Consider the following 10,905-nt stretch of genomic DNA (forward strand, 5'->3'; position numbering starts at 1 on the left):
GAAACATTGTCATTAACTGCCCCAGTGCCCAGCCCCCGTCTCCCTCCCCTCCCTCCCCCCCCGTCTGTCTGTCTGTCTGTGGAGCTGCACTTTAGTATCCTCAGCTGCCTGGAGTGCCATTTTTGGCTGAAAGGTGGCATGCAACTTAAAATACATTCCCAGCATGCCGGAGCAGGGGCTGGGGCTGGGCAGTCCAAAGGGCCTCCTGAGCTCCCTGCCCTCCTCCTCTGGCAGGTCTCTGGCCAGGGGCCAGGCTCCCTCCGGCCACGCATTCGGTGGAGAGCCGCCACGCCCCGCTTTGGACAAAACAACTCGCCCGGGCCTTCCCACAGGCACCAGCTGGTCTGGGGGAGCCTCTGCATCCTGGCTGCAGCCTCTTGCCGGCCACGGCGGGCACGGCCCAGGTGTCTGCGTCTTCTCCTGCCCCACTTTTAATGCAGAAGCAGAAGACTGCCGCTGCATCCATGGGGGATTTTTATTTTTCCTCCGAAGGCGGCACTGGGGATCCTGCTCATTTCAACCACGCAGCAACGGGCTCAGTAAGGACCCTCTGACCTGCTCAGCCGAGCGACTGAGTCAGCACGCCTCTGGGTTGGTCCTTGCAGGGGACTGGATGCGCCTGTTCCATTTCTGCAGAAGGAATCGTGCTTTCTTGCAGAGTTCGCTGCGCAAGAACAGCCAGCATCATGCTCTCGCCGTCCGGCGTACCATTGTTCTCTTACAGCATTTGGCATGCAAGAAGCTGTACTAATTAATGGCATCAACTGATTTTTGCTTTTGTTCCCACACACAGCTTGCACAATCCACATGGTCGCCGCCTTCTGAACGAGAGCTCCATCGCTTCTGAGGTTCCCCCTCCAAGGCAAGGCACCTGTGAACCAGCCCAGGATGGCACGGGCAGGTTCGCATGTCCGTGGCATGGCATAAAAAGCGCGGAACAGGGCAAGTCTGTGCGGCTCCCCCTTCCAAGTGGGGCCTATTTTATTACAGACCCACATCACCAAACGCTGCATGATAGCAAAGCACAGAAAACACAGGCAGGTTTGCCAAGCCACTCTGGATGCCCATGTGGGCCTGGGACCTGAACTGCTAGCCCACGAGCCACGCAAATCCCCATGAGCAGGTTGCCGGTCCCCCGTGAGATGTTCCCCAGAGAAAATCTGCCGGTTGCACCCACGCTAGTTCTTCCCCCTGACCAGAGGACAACGCGAGAAGCCCATCATGGAAGGAGAGCGGAGCACGGAAGCACAAGAGGCAGATCTTTCCTTGGCCTGGAGGTAAAGTCCAAGCAGCGTCTGGGCCTCCTGCCACAGTGGACTTGTGGGCATACCCAGTGCTCCCGTGTGCATTTGCCATTACACACATGTTGTCTGGGTTCTTTCAGCCCGATTTCGTGTGCCGCTCTCATTGCCACAGGGAGAAAAACCGAGTCTTCAGCATAAAGAAGCATCGGTTTACTTCCTGTTAAATAACGAACTGGAGAACGTGCAGGGCAAAGGAGGGAGCAGTACCATTCGACATGAGGATGATGGACATCCAAAAGCAATGAGGCCCCAAAGTCCATGCGCAACGCAAGACAGTGCGCTTTTGAGATGATAAGAAAATGTGGCACATCGCCCCATTTCTCACCATCTCTGCATTTTGACATTGCATCTCTTTCCTGCCTTTTTCCTCCTGTGAGAAACCAACTTGCATGCTTCCCCGCTACGCCATTTTTATACGCACAACGACCTTGCGAGGTAGGAAAGGCCGAGAGAGAGTCTTTGGCTCAAAGCAAGCATCATGGCTGTGTGGGGACAAAATCCCAGTCCTCCCAGCTCCCAGTCCAGCCACTCCATGCCAGCTCTCGGAGAAATCCCCTCCCAAAACTTTTTCCCCCCACAGGCCGGCCACCTTCCATGGTTGTCTCAGAAATGCACACCATCGACTGCGGATGTGTCAACTCATCTAAGCAGCTTCCCGCTCACAGCAAAACAGGAAACAACTCTCTTAGCCCCAAGCCAGCCTCAGCATCGTGCCCTGTGATGCCCTCGCGGCTGGATCCCGCACGTCTTCTGGAGTCCGCCACCTATGTGCCATCCCTGGCCCACCACAGCACGCATCTCAAGTTGTCTCCACCTGCTGCAAACCCTTCCAGAAGTTCTGCATCTTCTCTTTCTTTGCAAGAAAAGAGAGAATATTGCATAGGAAATGCTATTTTCTCTATTTTATATCTATTCTGCCTCATAGCCAAAGCTCCCTGGGCAGGTTTCAGAATGTTTGTTGGGGTGAATGGTCCGAGACAACCTTTCTGGCCATCCTTCTCCAGCCAATCTCTCTCTCCAGCATTTTTCTGGCCGGCCAGCTGGGGGTACCGTGGCAGAGGCCAACCCAAGAATGCACTGCCTTAGAGAGAGAGAGAGGCAAAGTGGAATTAAAAGCTCCTGTGATTCTTGGAAAGGTCTGTGACTATCTGGAAAGGCTGCAAAGCTCGCCAAAGACTGGGGGGAATGAGCCACGTTAGAATTTGAGGAAGACTGGCACAGAAGGAGGTTGCGGGATGGTGAGGATGCTCCAAGAATGTGTGAATTCCTCTCATTGGGAAGAAATGGTGGTGAGTTACTCAGATCTGCTCAGGACTGGGTTCCACATTGACCGTCGCTCAGATTCGTTGTGGGTTGGTCTTGGGAACAGGTGTCCAGTGCAGCCTTTGGTCCACCTGTTCTGGATGCGGTTCAATTACTGAGCCCTGAGGATGCGGACGAGGTCCTTAGAAGGGGTGGGCCAACCACCTACATTCCCCACCCTTGCCCCTCATGGCTTATCATCCAAGCCAAGGAGGGGCTGTGTCCCTGAGTCCAGGAAACTGTTCATGCCTCTCAGAGGGAGGGGATGGCCCCACCTGCCCTGAAGTGATTATGCTTCTTAGATATGCACCTGGTGCCAACAGGCCAAGCCCTTTTTATTTTCCCTAATTTAATTGTTAACCAATTTAATTGCCATTGTTTCGTTACATTTTAGTTTTGTCTCATGGATACCGTGGAGTAATCGCAAATTATTAATTGGAAATTTTAATTATTTATTAAAATCACATTTATTTTTATTATTTATGTATGTATGTATTTCTTGTCATCTGTGGTTCATTATTCGTTTTTCTAGTGTTTGTTTTAGCTGATTTAGTTTTATAGTGTTGTTATATCTCAGGAGCAGGTATGTGATGCAGGCAGGCAAGGGAGTCTCTATGGATGGATGTTATTTTATCGTTGTGTTATTTGCTGCGTAACAGTATGCATTTAAATCGTTACACTGTTATATTGTACTGCTCTGAGAGCTTTGATAGCAATGAACAATATACAAAAGCAGTAAATAAATAAAAACTGTGGATGGATTGAAGGGATGCTTGAAATGCTGCTCGCTTGCTCTTCAAACTGAACAGAAAATGCACCCAAGTTTAACAAAAGTGCAGCCAGTCCTCAAGAACTCCTCAAGAATTAACATGTGAGGCCAGCAGCCCTGACTCAACAATGGTCTGATCCCGCAACTAGGTGTAAGGTGATCACAAATCATTGCTTTTAAAGATACCAGATCAGTGTGCAAAGGGATTTGCTTCTGAGTGAGGCAAACCCATCATCTGGGCCATGCCAGAGCTAAACGATAACTCTCTGTTGACTCACTCGTGGCAGATTCAAATCGTACATCATGTTTGGTTTGGTTTTCAGCCTCCTGAGCACAAAGGAAACACCTTTGAGTACTCCGGTTGCTACGCACTGAATGAATGCAGCCGCGTGGAATTGTTTCTAACCATCTAGACCTCACCCACCCACTGAATAAAATAAATAAAAGACAATGCAATAAGCCGAGCACAATTGTTTTAACGAATGGCAAGCTCCACTGAAAACTGTGGCAGCTGACTGAGCTTGGAGACGAGTTCGAGAGGGAGTGTGGCTCGTTTAGGGACATGAAAGATTAGCACAAGTACCACCCAAGCTACCACCAGCGCTCATCACACCGCATGAATATTTGTACTATGCTTAACCAACTCCCATAATCTGCTCACAAAGACTAGCCTTCTTTCAGCTGTTCTTCAAAACTCCGGACAGCACCAGATTGTCTGCCTACATTTTACTCTCTGTTTACTTCACAGCATAGTTGATCTCCAGTCCAGTTTCCCCAAACTGCCCCCCTTGAAGTTTTGGACTTCAGCTCCCATTCTCCCCAGTCAGCATGACCAATAGCCAGGAATGCTGGCCGTTGTAGTCCAAAATTTTGGGAAGGCACCAGGTGCATGGTGCTGGTCTGTGCACGGGGGAAGATGCCATGCTTAACTCCTGAACACACTGTGAAATTGTGCAGATGTTAAAGAAGCCACGCCAGCCTTGTTGTGCGCTTGAGACTGAAGACAACGTAAACTGATTGTGAATGACCGAACAGCCACACTTCCTCACTCTCATAGCTCCCTGCGCATGGCTGGATGTTTTGATCACAACCTTCCGTCCTCTCACTTCTGATGGACTGAATGGGCACCACTGACGGGTTTCCCGCTCCATCTTTCCCCCAAATCACGCAGCCCGCAATTTTGCAGGACAGGTGTCATTTTGTCTTAGCCACGCCCTGTGTCACCTTGGAGAAACCCGAAGTCCCACTCATTCTCACTGAGAGCGTTTTCTTAATGTGCTCAAGGTGGAACATGCCCGTGTCTAATTCAGGAGGATGGGGGTGCCCTGGTGGAAAACCCTGGAAGAGCATGAGACTTCCTTCCACCCCTTGAACGCCTCTGAGCTGCGGGCAAACTCTCACACTCCTTCCCATCCTTTAGCCAGAGAAGAAGGGAGTGTTTCGCACCCCTCACGGTTAAGAAACATAGTGCCCTGTTTCACACATATTCGAGCCCTGATGGCTTGGTTTCATGCAAACCTGCCCAATGTCAACCCATGGTTTATTTAACCCAGTTCGTTGCTTTAACCAAGACCTGTCTGGCTAAATAAACAACAGTCTGTTTTCTCAGTCCTTGGGTTGCTTGTTTCTGCCCTTCTTCTGCCCCCTTTCTGTATCCCACACGCCTGTGTGTCGGCGGTAATTGTGGAGCGGCAGCTTTTATACGTTCCTCATGCCACTGCCTCTGCAGCCCCGTGAAACAGCCCATGAACAACATGTCATTACCATTCATAGGTTAAACACACCGTTCCTTCTGGGTTGTTCATGGTTAAGAAGCAACAGTCCATTAGCCCCATTCACACACCGTAACAATGCTGTCTTTGTCTTGTTCGCTCCTTACTGGTACCTGTCAAGACAGACGGGGTAGAAAAGCTCTAAGCAACCAGCCAACCCACACCTGGGGTTCGCGTTCCATCAGAACAGGCTAGCTGAGGTCCTGCCCCACCTCAGAAGAGTGACAGGGACCGTGATGATCTCAGGTCTGGCAAGACACCAGGCCACCAAATCTTAGCTGGCCACAGATTTCTCACCCAAACCGGTAGTAGCCACCACCCAGGCATTCCTCAGCACACACCCCCCCCCCAGGGAATGCCACCGAAGTTTCGATTTCCTTTCCCTGGCTGCCGGGTGCTTTACCGGGCAGCCAAATGCCATGGCCATTCCATGATGTGATCTTTGGCGTCCAGGGCAAACATGGATACAAACATTGCCCAACAGTGTGGCGTAACAGATAAAATTGCAGGAACCTTCAGGGGCCCTTTGGAAGTTGACGGGGGCTACAGCGCCTCCTCAAGAACGACCATCTACGTTTCCAACCACATGCTGCTGCAAGGTAGCTCTTCCCTCCGAGGTTACAATGGGCTTTGACGTGTCTTGAAGCCCCCCATTTCCAGCATACGGGGCGATACGCAGTCTTTCTGCAGCTGCCTGCATTCCACTGTGGAGTCACAGCAGACAACTCTCGCCACACCAGAGCACCCACCCGCCCGCCCACCGGTTTGCCGAGATGAGACCACTGCAAAGAGGCTGCAGCGCCCATTAAGCAGCCCACCCCGCTTGCGCAGGCCCTTCTCATCCCAAAATGTTCCCCGGGGCCTAACCCAACTGAGCCTCCCCTCTCTGCACCACCTTCTCATCCACGCATCGGGTCTGCTCAGCTGTGCCCTGAGCTGCCAGGCCCACGGGTGGGACAGGCAACATTTCTGAGCCAGTTGTCCTCGGTGGTCCTGGATTTCAACCTTCCACCGAGCCACCTAAATGCAGCTTCCTCATGGCTTTTTTTCCCCACAGCGTCACCATCCCCACTAATGGTCAGGGACAGTCCACACATGAAGCAGGGCAAGGCTGCCGCACGAGGGGGCAGAGCTGGGAAAGGGCTGAGCCCGTCCCCGCCTCCAGCAGCCACTTCCCCACCGTGGCATTTGCCGTAGCAAGAAAGCCACCAGCGGGATTGTTCGGAGCAGCCGTCACCCCAGCAAAGAACCCAGACCCCAAACCACCCCCAGTTCATTCGCTGCTGGCAGTTGCAGCAAGACAAGAGGGAACATGTCAGTCCTGCAAACGGACCAGAAAGAAGCTACGTTCAACAATGAAAAGCCACTGAGAGGTCCCGAAGAACCAACAGACTCGGCTCGCCACAACTGCTCCCCAGTCCAAGTCATGCTTTAGGGTAATTCTGGCTGCTTCTGTCCCAAAACTGAGCCTGGAATTGCATTTCATTGCTTTGCATAGCCAAAGTTCTCTGGGTGTTCCACAAAATTTCCCAGCCCAGAGTACAACGGATGAAAAACAGAATATAAACACTTTTAACAGTGTAAAAGATTGCAAAAAGATTTCAAAATCATAAAAAGCAGCATTTAAAACAGCTGAAACAATTTGCAGTATAGTACCTTTATCCAATAAAACAGCTAACCTTAACAGCCTCATCTTATGCCAAGAGTGGAGAAGCAGAGCTTGGCTTCCAATCACGACCATAATCAAACATGATAAAATCTCCAAGGTTGCCAACACCTTGCCCAGGATGGACTATCAGAAATTGGGAAGGGGGGGGCGAGCTTCCAAAGGAGTGGCTCTAAAGGCCACTGCAGGGTTTGGGCCCAGTGCTCTTTAATATTTTCATTACTGATTTGAATGAGGAAGTCCAGGGGTGAGTTGGACGAGTCAGTACAGGGGATAATTATCAGATTTGCAGATGACGAAAAAAGGGGTGGTTTTGGCTAATACCCTAGAAGACGGAAGGAATATTCAAGGTGATCTTGATAGGTTGGGAACAACAAAGTGAAATTCAATAGGGAAATATTAATTTATTTAGAACTTTTATATGCCGTCCCTTATGCGTGGCATCTTGGGACGGCGCACAATCAGTAAAATCAAATGCATTAAAAAAACAATAAATAACATATAACCAATAAAACATGACTGTTGCATTAAAATATTTTTTTTAAATAATGGTTAAGTAAAAAGGTTTTGACCTGGCGCTGAAAAGAGTATAAACTCTTTTATAAATATGCCAGGTCCTATGCCCAGGAAAGCAAAACCAAATGCAACTTGACTCAACAATCATGCGGGTGGGCAGGATCCTGCAATCTTTGCAGATCACAGGCTAACTATGAGTCAACGCTGTGATGTGGCTGCACAAAGGGGAAATGCTATTTTGGGCTGCATGAATAGAAGCATAACTTCCAAACATGTAAAGTACTACTTTCCCCTTATTGGGCACTGGTTAGGCCTCACCTGGAGTCCCCCGTCCACTTCTGGGCTCCACAGTTTAAGAAAGATGCGGACAAGCTGGAAAGGGCTCAGAGGAGGGCAACAAGGATGATCCGGGGGTTGGAAACAAAGCCCTGCGAGGACAGAGGGAAAGACCTGGGCATGCTTAGCCTCAAGAAGACTGAGGGGAGACAGGAGAGCATTCTGCAAGTACTTGAAAGGCTGGCACAAAGAGGAAGGACGGGATCTCTTCTCGATCATCCCAGAGTGCAGGACAGAGAGCAATGGGCTTAAGTCACAGGAAGCCAGGTTCCCACTGAACATCGAGAACTTCCTGGCTGTCAGAGCAGTACAGCAATGGGACCAAAGACTGGGCAGGTTGTGGGCTCGTCCACCCTGGATTCGTTCAAGGCAGCTGTCTGAGAGGGATGGATTAGCACCATGTCTTGCACAGAGCAGGGGGCTGAACCCGACAGCCCTCGGGCCCTTCCAGCTCCACTCTTCCAGAATTTTGTGGCTCCAGATGTCCTAAGAACAGCTTTCTCACTGCTGCCTCCAAGGATCTCAAGAAGCCTTCTCCAGCTCCAATACCCAGCTAAGCCCTGGCAGGTTCCATCAGTCAAGATGGACTCGTGTCAAGAAACTATACAGGGGGCCACATCCCCCCGCAGCATCCTGATGCGGCACAAGCTGCAAAGTATCCATCACAGTCCCAGAAGGGAGCTCTCAGCCCCGTGCTGCCCAGACAGTATCACCACAAGGCATTCCATGAGGGAGAAAAGGTGTTTACACCACTTCTTCCTCTTGCGCTGCTTTCCCACGGCTTCCCAACACCTTGAGCAGGCCACTCATGGTGGCCCCAACCACCAACTTTCCCTCCCTTCCCACTTCTAATCACAACGCAAATCCCAGGACACAAATGGAGCAACACTGTCGCAAATAACCTGGGTCTCCTGTTTCACCCGAGAACCCATCTTGCACCTGAAGAGGAATTCAGTGCAATGCAGCAAAGCTGACTGAGGGTCTAGAACAGGATCCTGGGAGGAAAGATGGAAGAACCTGCGTATGCTGAGACTTGAAAAAAGAAGACTGGGGCTGGGGTGGTGCTGGGGACTCTGACAATGGCAAGCACCTGACGGGTCACATGTGGGAAAAGGGCCAGGTGCCTACAACACCTGCCTGCGGAAAGGTGGTGGCAGGCCAGCTCTCTGGGATGACACTGGGGGCACAGCTGGCAACGCGGCCCCAACCCTCCTCAACACACACACGCCTTCCAGCTGAGCACCAGGCGAAGAGGTCTCAGGCAGATGCTGATGAGAACCCAGTCCTTTTGGGATCCCCGACAGCAGGCATCCCCACAGAAATAATTTAACAGCATTCACAGGACAGCGTCTCCTGGCAACTTAAAAATCGATCCTGCACCCAAGGAACAGACATCATCTTCCTCTTCTCCACTCTTATCCTCATAACAACCCTGTGAGGTAGGCTAGGCTGAGAGTGCGTGACTGGCCAGAGTCGCCCAGGGAGCTCCGTGGCCAAGTCAGGACCAGAATCCGGAGCTCCCAAGTCCCAGTCCGGCATCCTAAGCACCACACCATCCCGTGTTGTGAAGCAATTGTGGTGCGTGAGGCAATGCAAATCAGGGCACTCGTTGTGTCCTGCCCACTCCCCCAAGCGAGCGTCTCCCAGATGCTTAAGCTGCGAGTCCCAGGATTAGGCTGGGGCTGAGGGGCCTTGGAGGCCAGACACCTGGAAGGCGCCCAGTTGGGGCAGGCTTTTCAGGACCCCGCTCAGTAAAGAAATCTTGGGGCCAACAGGACGGGTAACGGAGGGGCAGGAGTGGCTTTGCGACCGGCAGCCATTTCAGTCTCTTGCAGCAAAAGCAATCCACAGGGAAGGGGCAACTCAAAACAGCTGCCAGACGAAAGCGTCCCTGGGACCACCTTTGTCAGATGAAGGCAATTTAAGCCAGCGTCGCCTCCATCAGCCTCCTGCAACCTGGGCTGTGATGGCTGGGGCTGATGGGAGCTGTAGTCCAACATATCTGGAGGTAGGGGAGGCTGGCCTGAGTGGCTGGCAGCTCTGCAGACCCAGGATCAAATTCTCCATTCCACACAGGGCTCACGAGGAGAATCTTGGAACAGGCCACGTTCACTGGCCTACTTTGCAGGGGTGCAGTGAGGATAACAAGGGGCCACGACCGGCTTCCTCTGCCTTAGACCCCTTCGGGGCTGCAATTCACGTGCATTAAGTTAGCTGAATGAGAGATTCTGTCTCCGAGACGCCATGGACACGGAGGGGGCTGTCCGGAGATGCGCCGAGGCGTCCAGGGGCCACAAACCGTCCCTCCGGGGCAGGCCGGGGCCAAGCTCTTGCTTCCCAGATCGCGGCCTTCCAGGAAAGCGCGTCCTTCGCGGATGCCCCCCGCCCCCGCGGCCGCAGCCGCAGAACCCAAACAAGCACGGAAAGTCTGGGCAGAGGCGACAAACAAGCGCTCCGCCCGCAGACCGACAACAACAGACGGGCCTCGTGGCCGATTTTCGCCGGACCTGCTCTCGGCCGGCGCGGCGCGCCAAGCGAGGGCCGCCACGCCCCTCAGTGGGGAGGCGACGGAGCCCCAGGGGGAGAGGGGCGCCTCCGGCCCACAGGGCAGCGGAGGCTGGGGGGCGAGGCGGCCGAGGCCCCCGGTGCCCACATGACACGGGGCGGATGGGCGAAGCGGGGAAGACGCCACGGCGCCGCCGCCTCCAGCCCGCATCGTCTCCCTGGGCCCCCGTCGGCCGCGCTGGCTGCGGATGATGGGCCCGGTAGTGCAGCGCATCTCGGGAGGTGGCGGGGATTCTGTGAGCTGCCGTCCCAAAACAGCTGGGGAAGGCTGCCCGGGATGCCTGTGCGCCCAGCCGGTTTCTCCGACGCCTCTCTCTCCCCTCTTCCCCTTCCCACCGTGGAAGTTACTTTCCCCGCCTTCCTCGCGGCCCCACGGGCAGGAGCATCGGTCCGGAGCAGCACCCCACTCGGGACTTCTCCCCTCCGTGCCCGCTCGCGAATCCGCCGGCCTCTTCCTCCCCTTCCGGCCCTCCGCCTTTGTTGCTGGGGCGGCCGCGGGGAAGCAAGCACCGCCGACCCCAGAGGAGGGCAGCGGGCGCAGGAAGCCCCCTCGGAGCCCGCCGGGAAGCCGCCCCCGCGCAGCGCCAGCCCTCCGCCACGCGCGCCCGCGCCCGCGCCCGCCGCGCGGGGACCCCGCTCGCCCGGTCCACCGCCGAGCCGCTGCTCCCCGGCGGC

The sequence above is a fragment of the Varanus komodoensis genome, unplaced genomic scaffold (assembly GCF_004798865.1).
Source record: "Varanus komodoensis strain SLA01 unplaced genomic scaffold, ASM479886v1 scaffold8, whole genome shotgun sequence".
Lineage (NCBI taxonomy): Eukaryota > Metazoa > Chordata > Lepidosauria > Squamata > Varanidae > Varanus > Varanus komodoensis.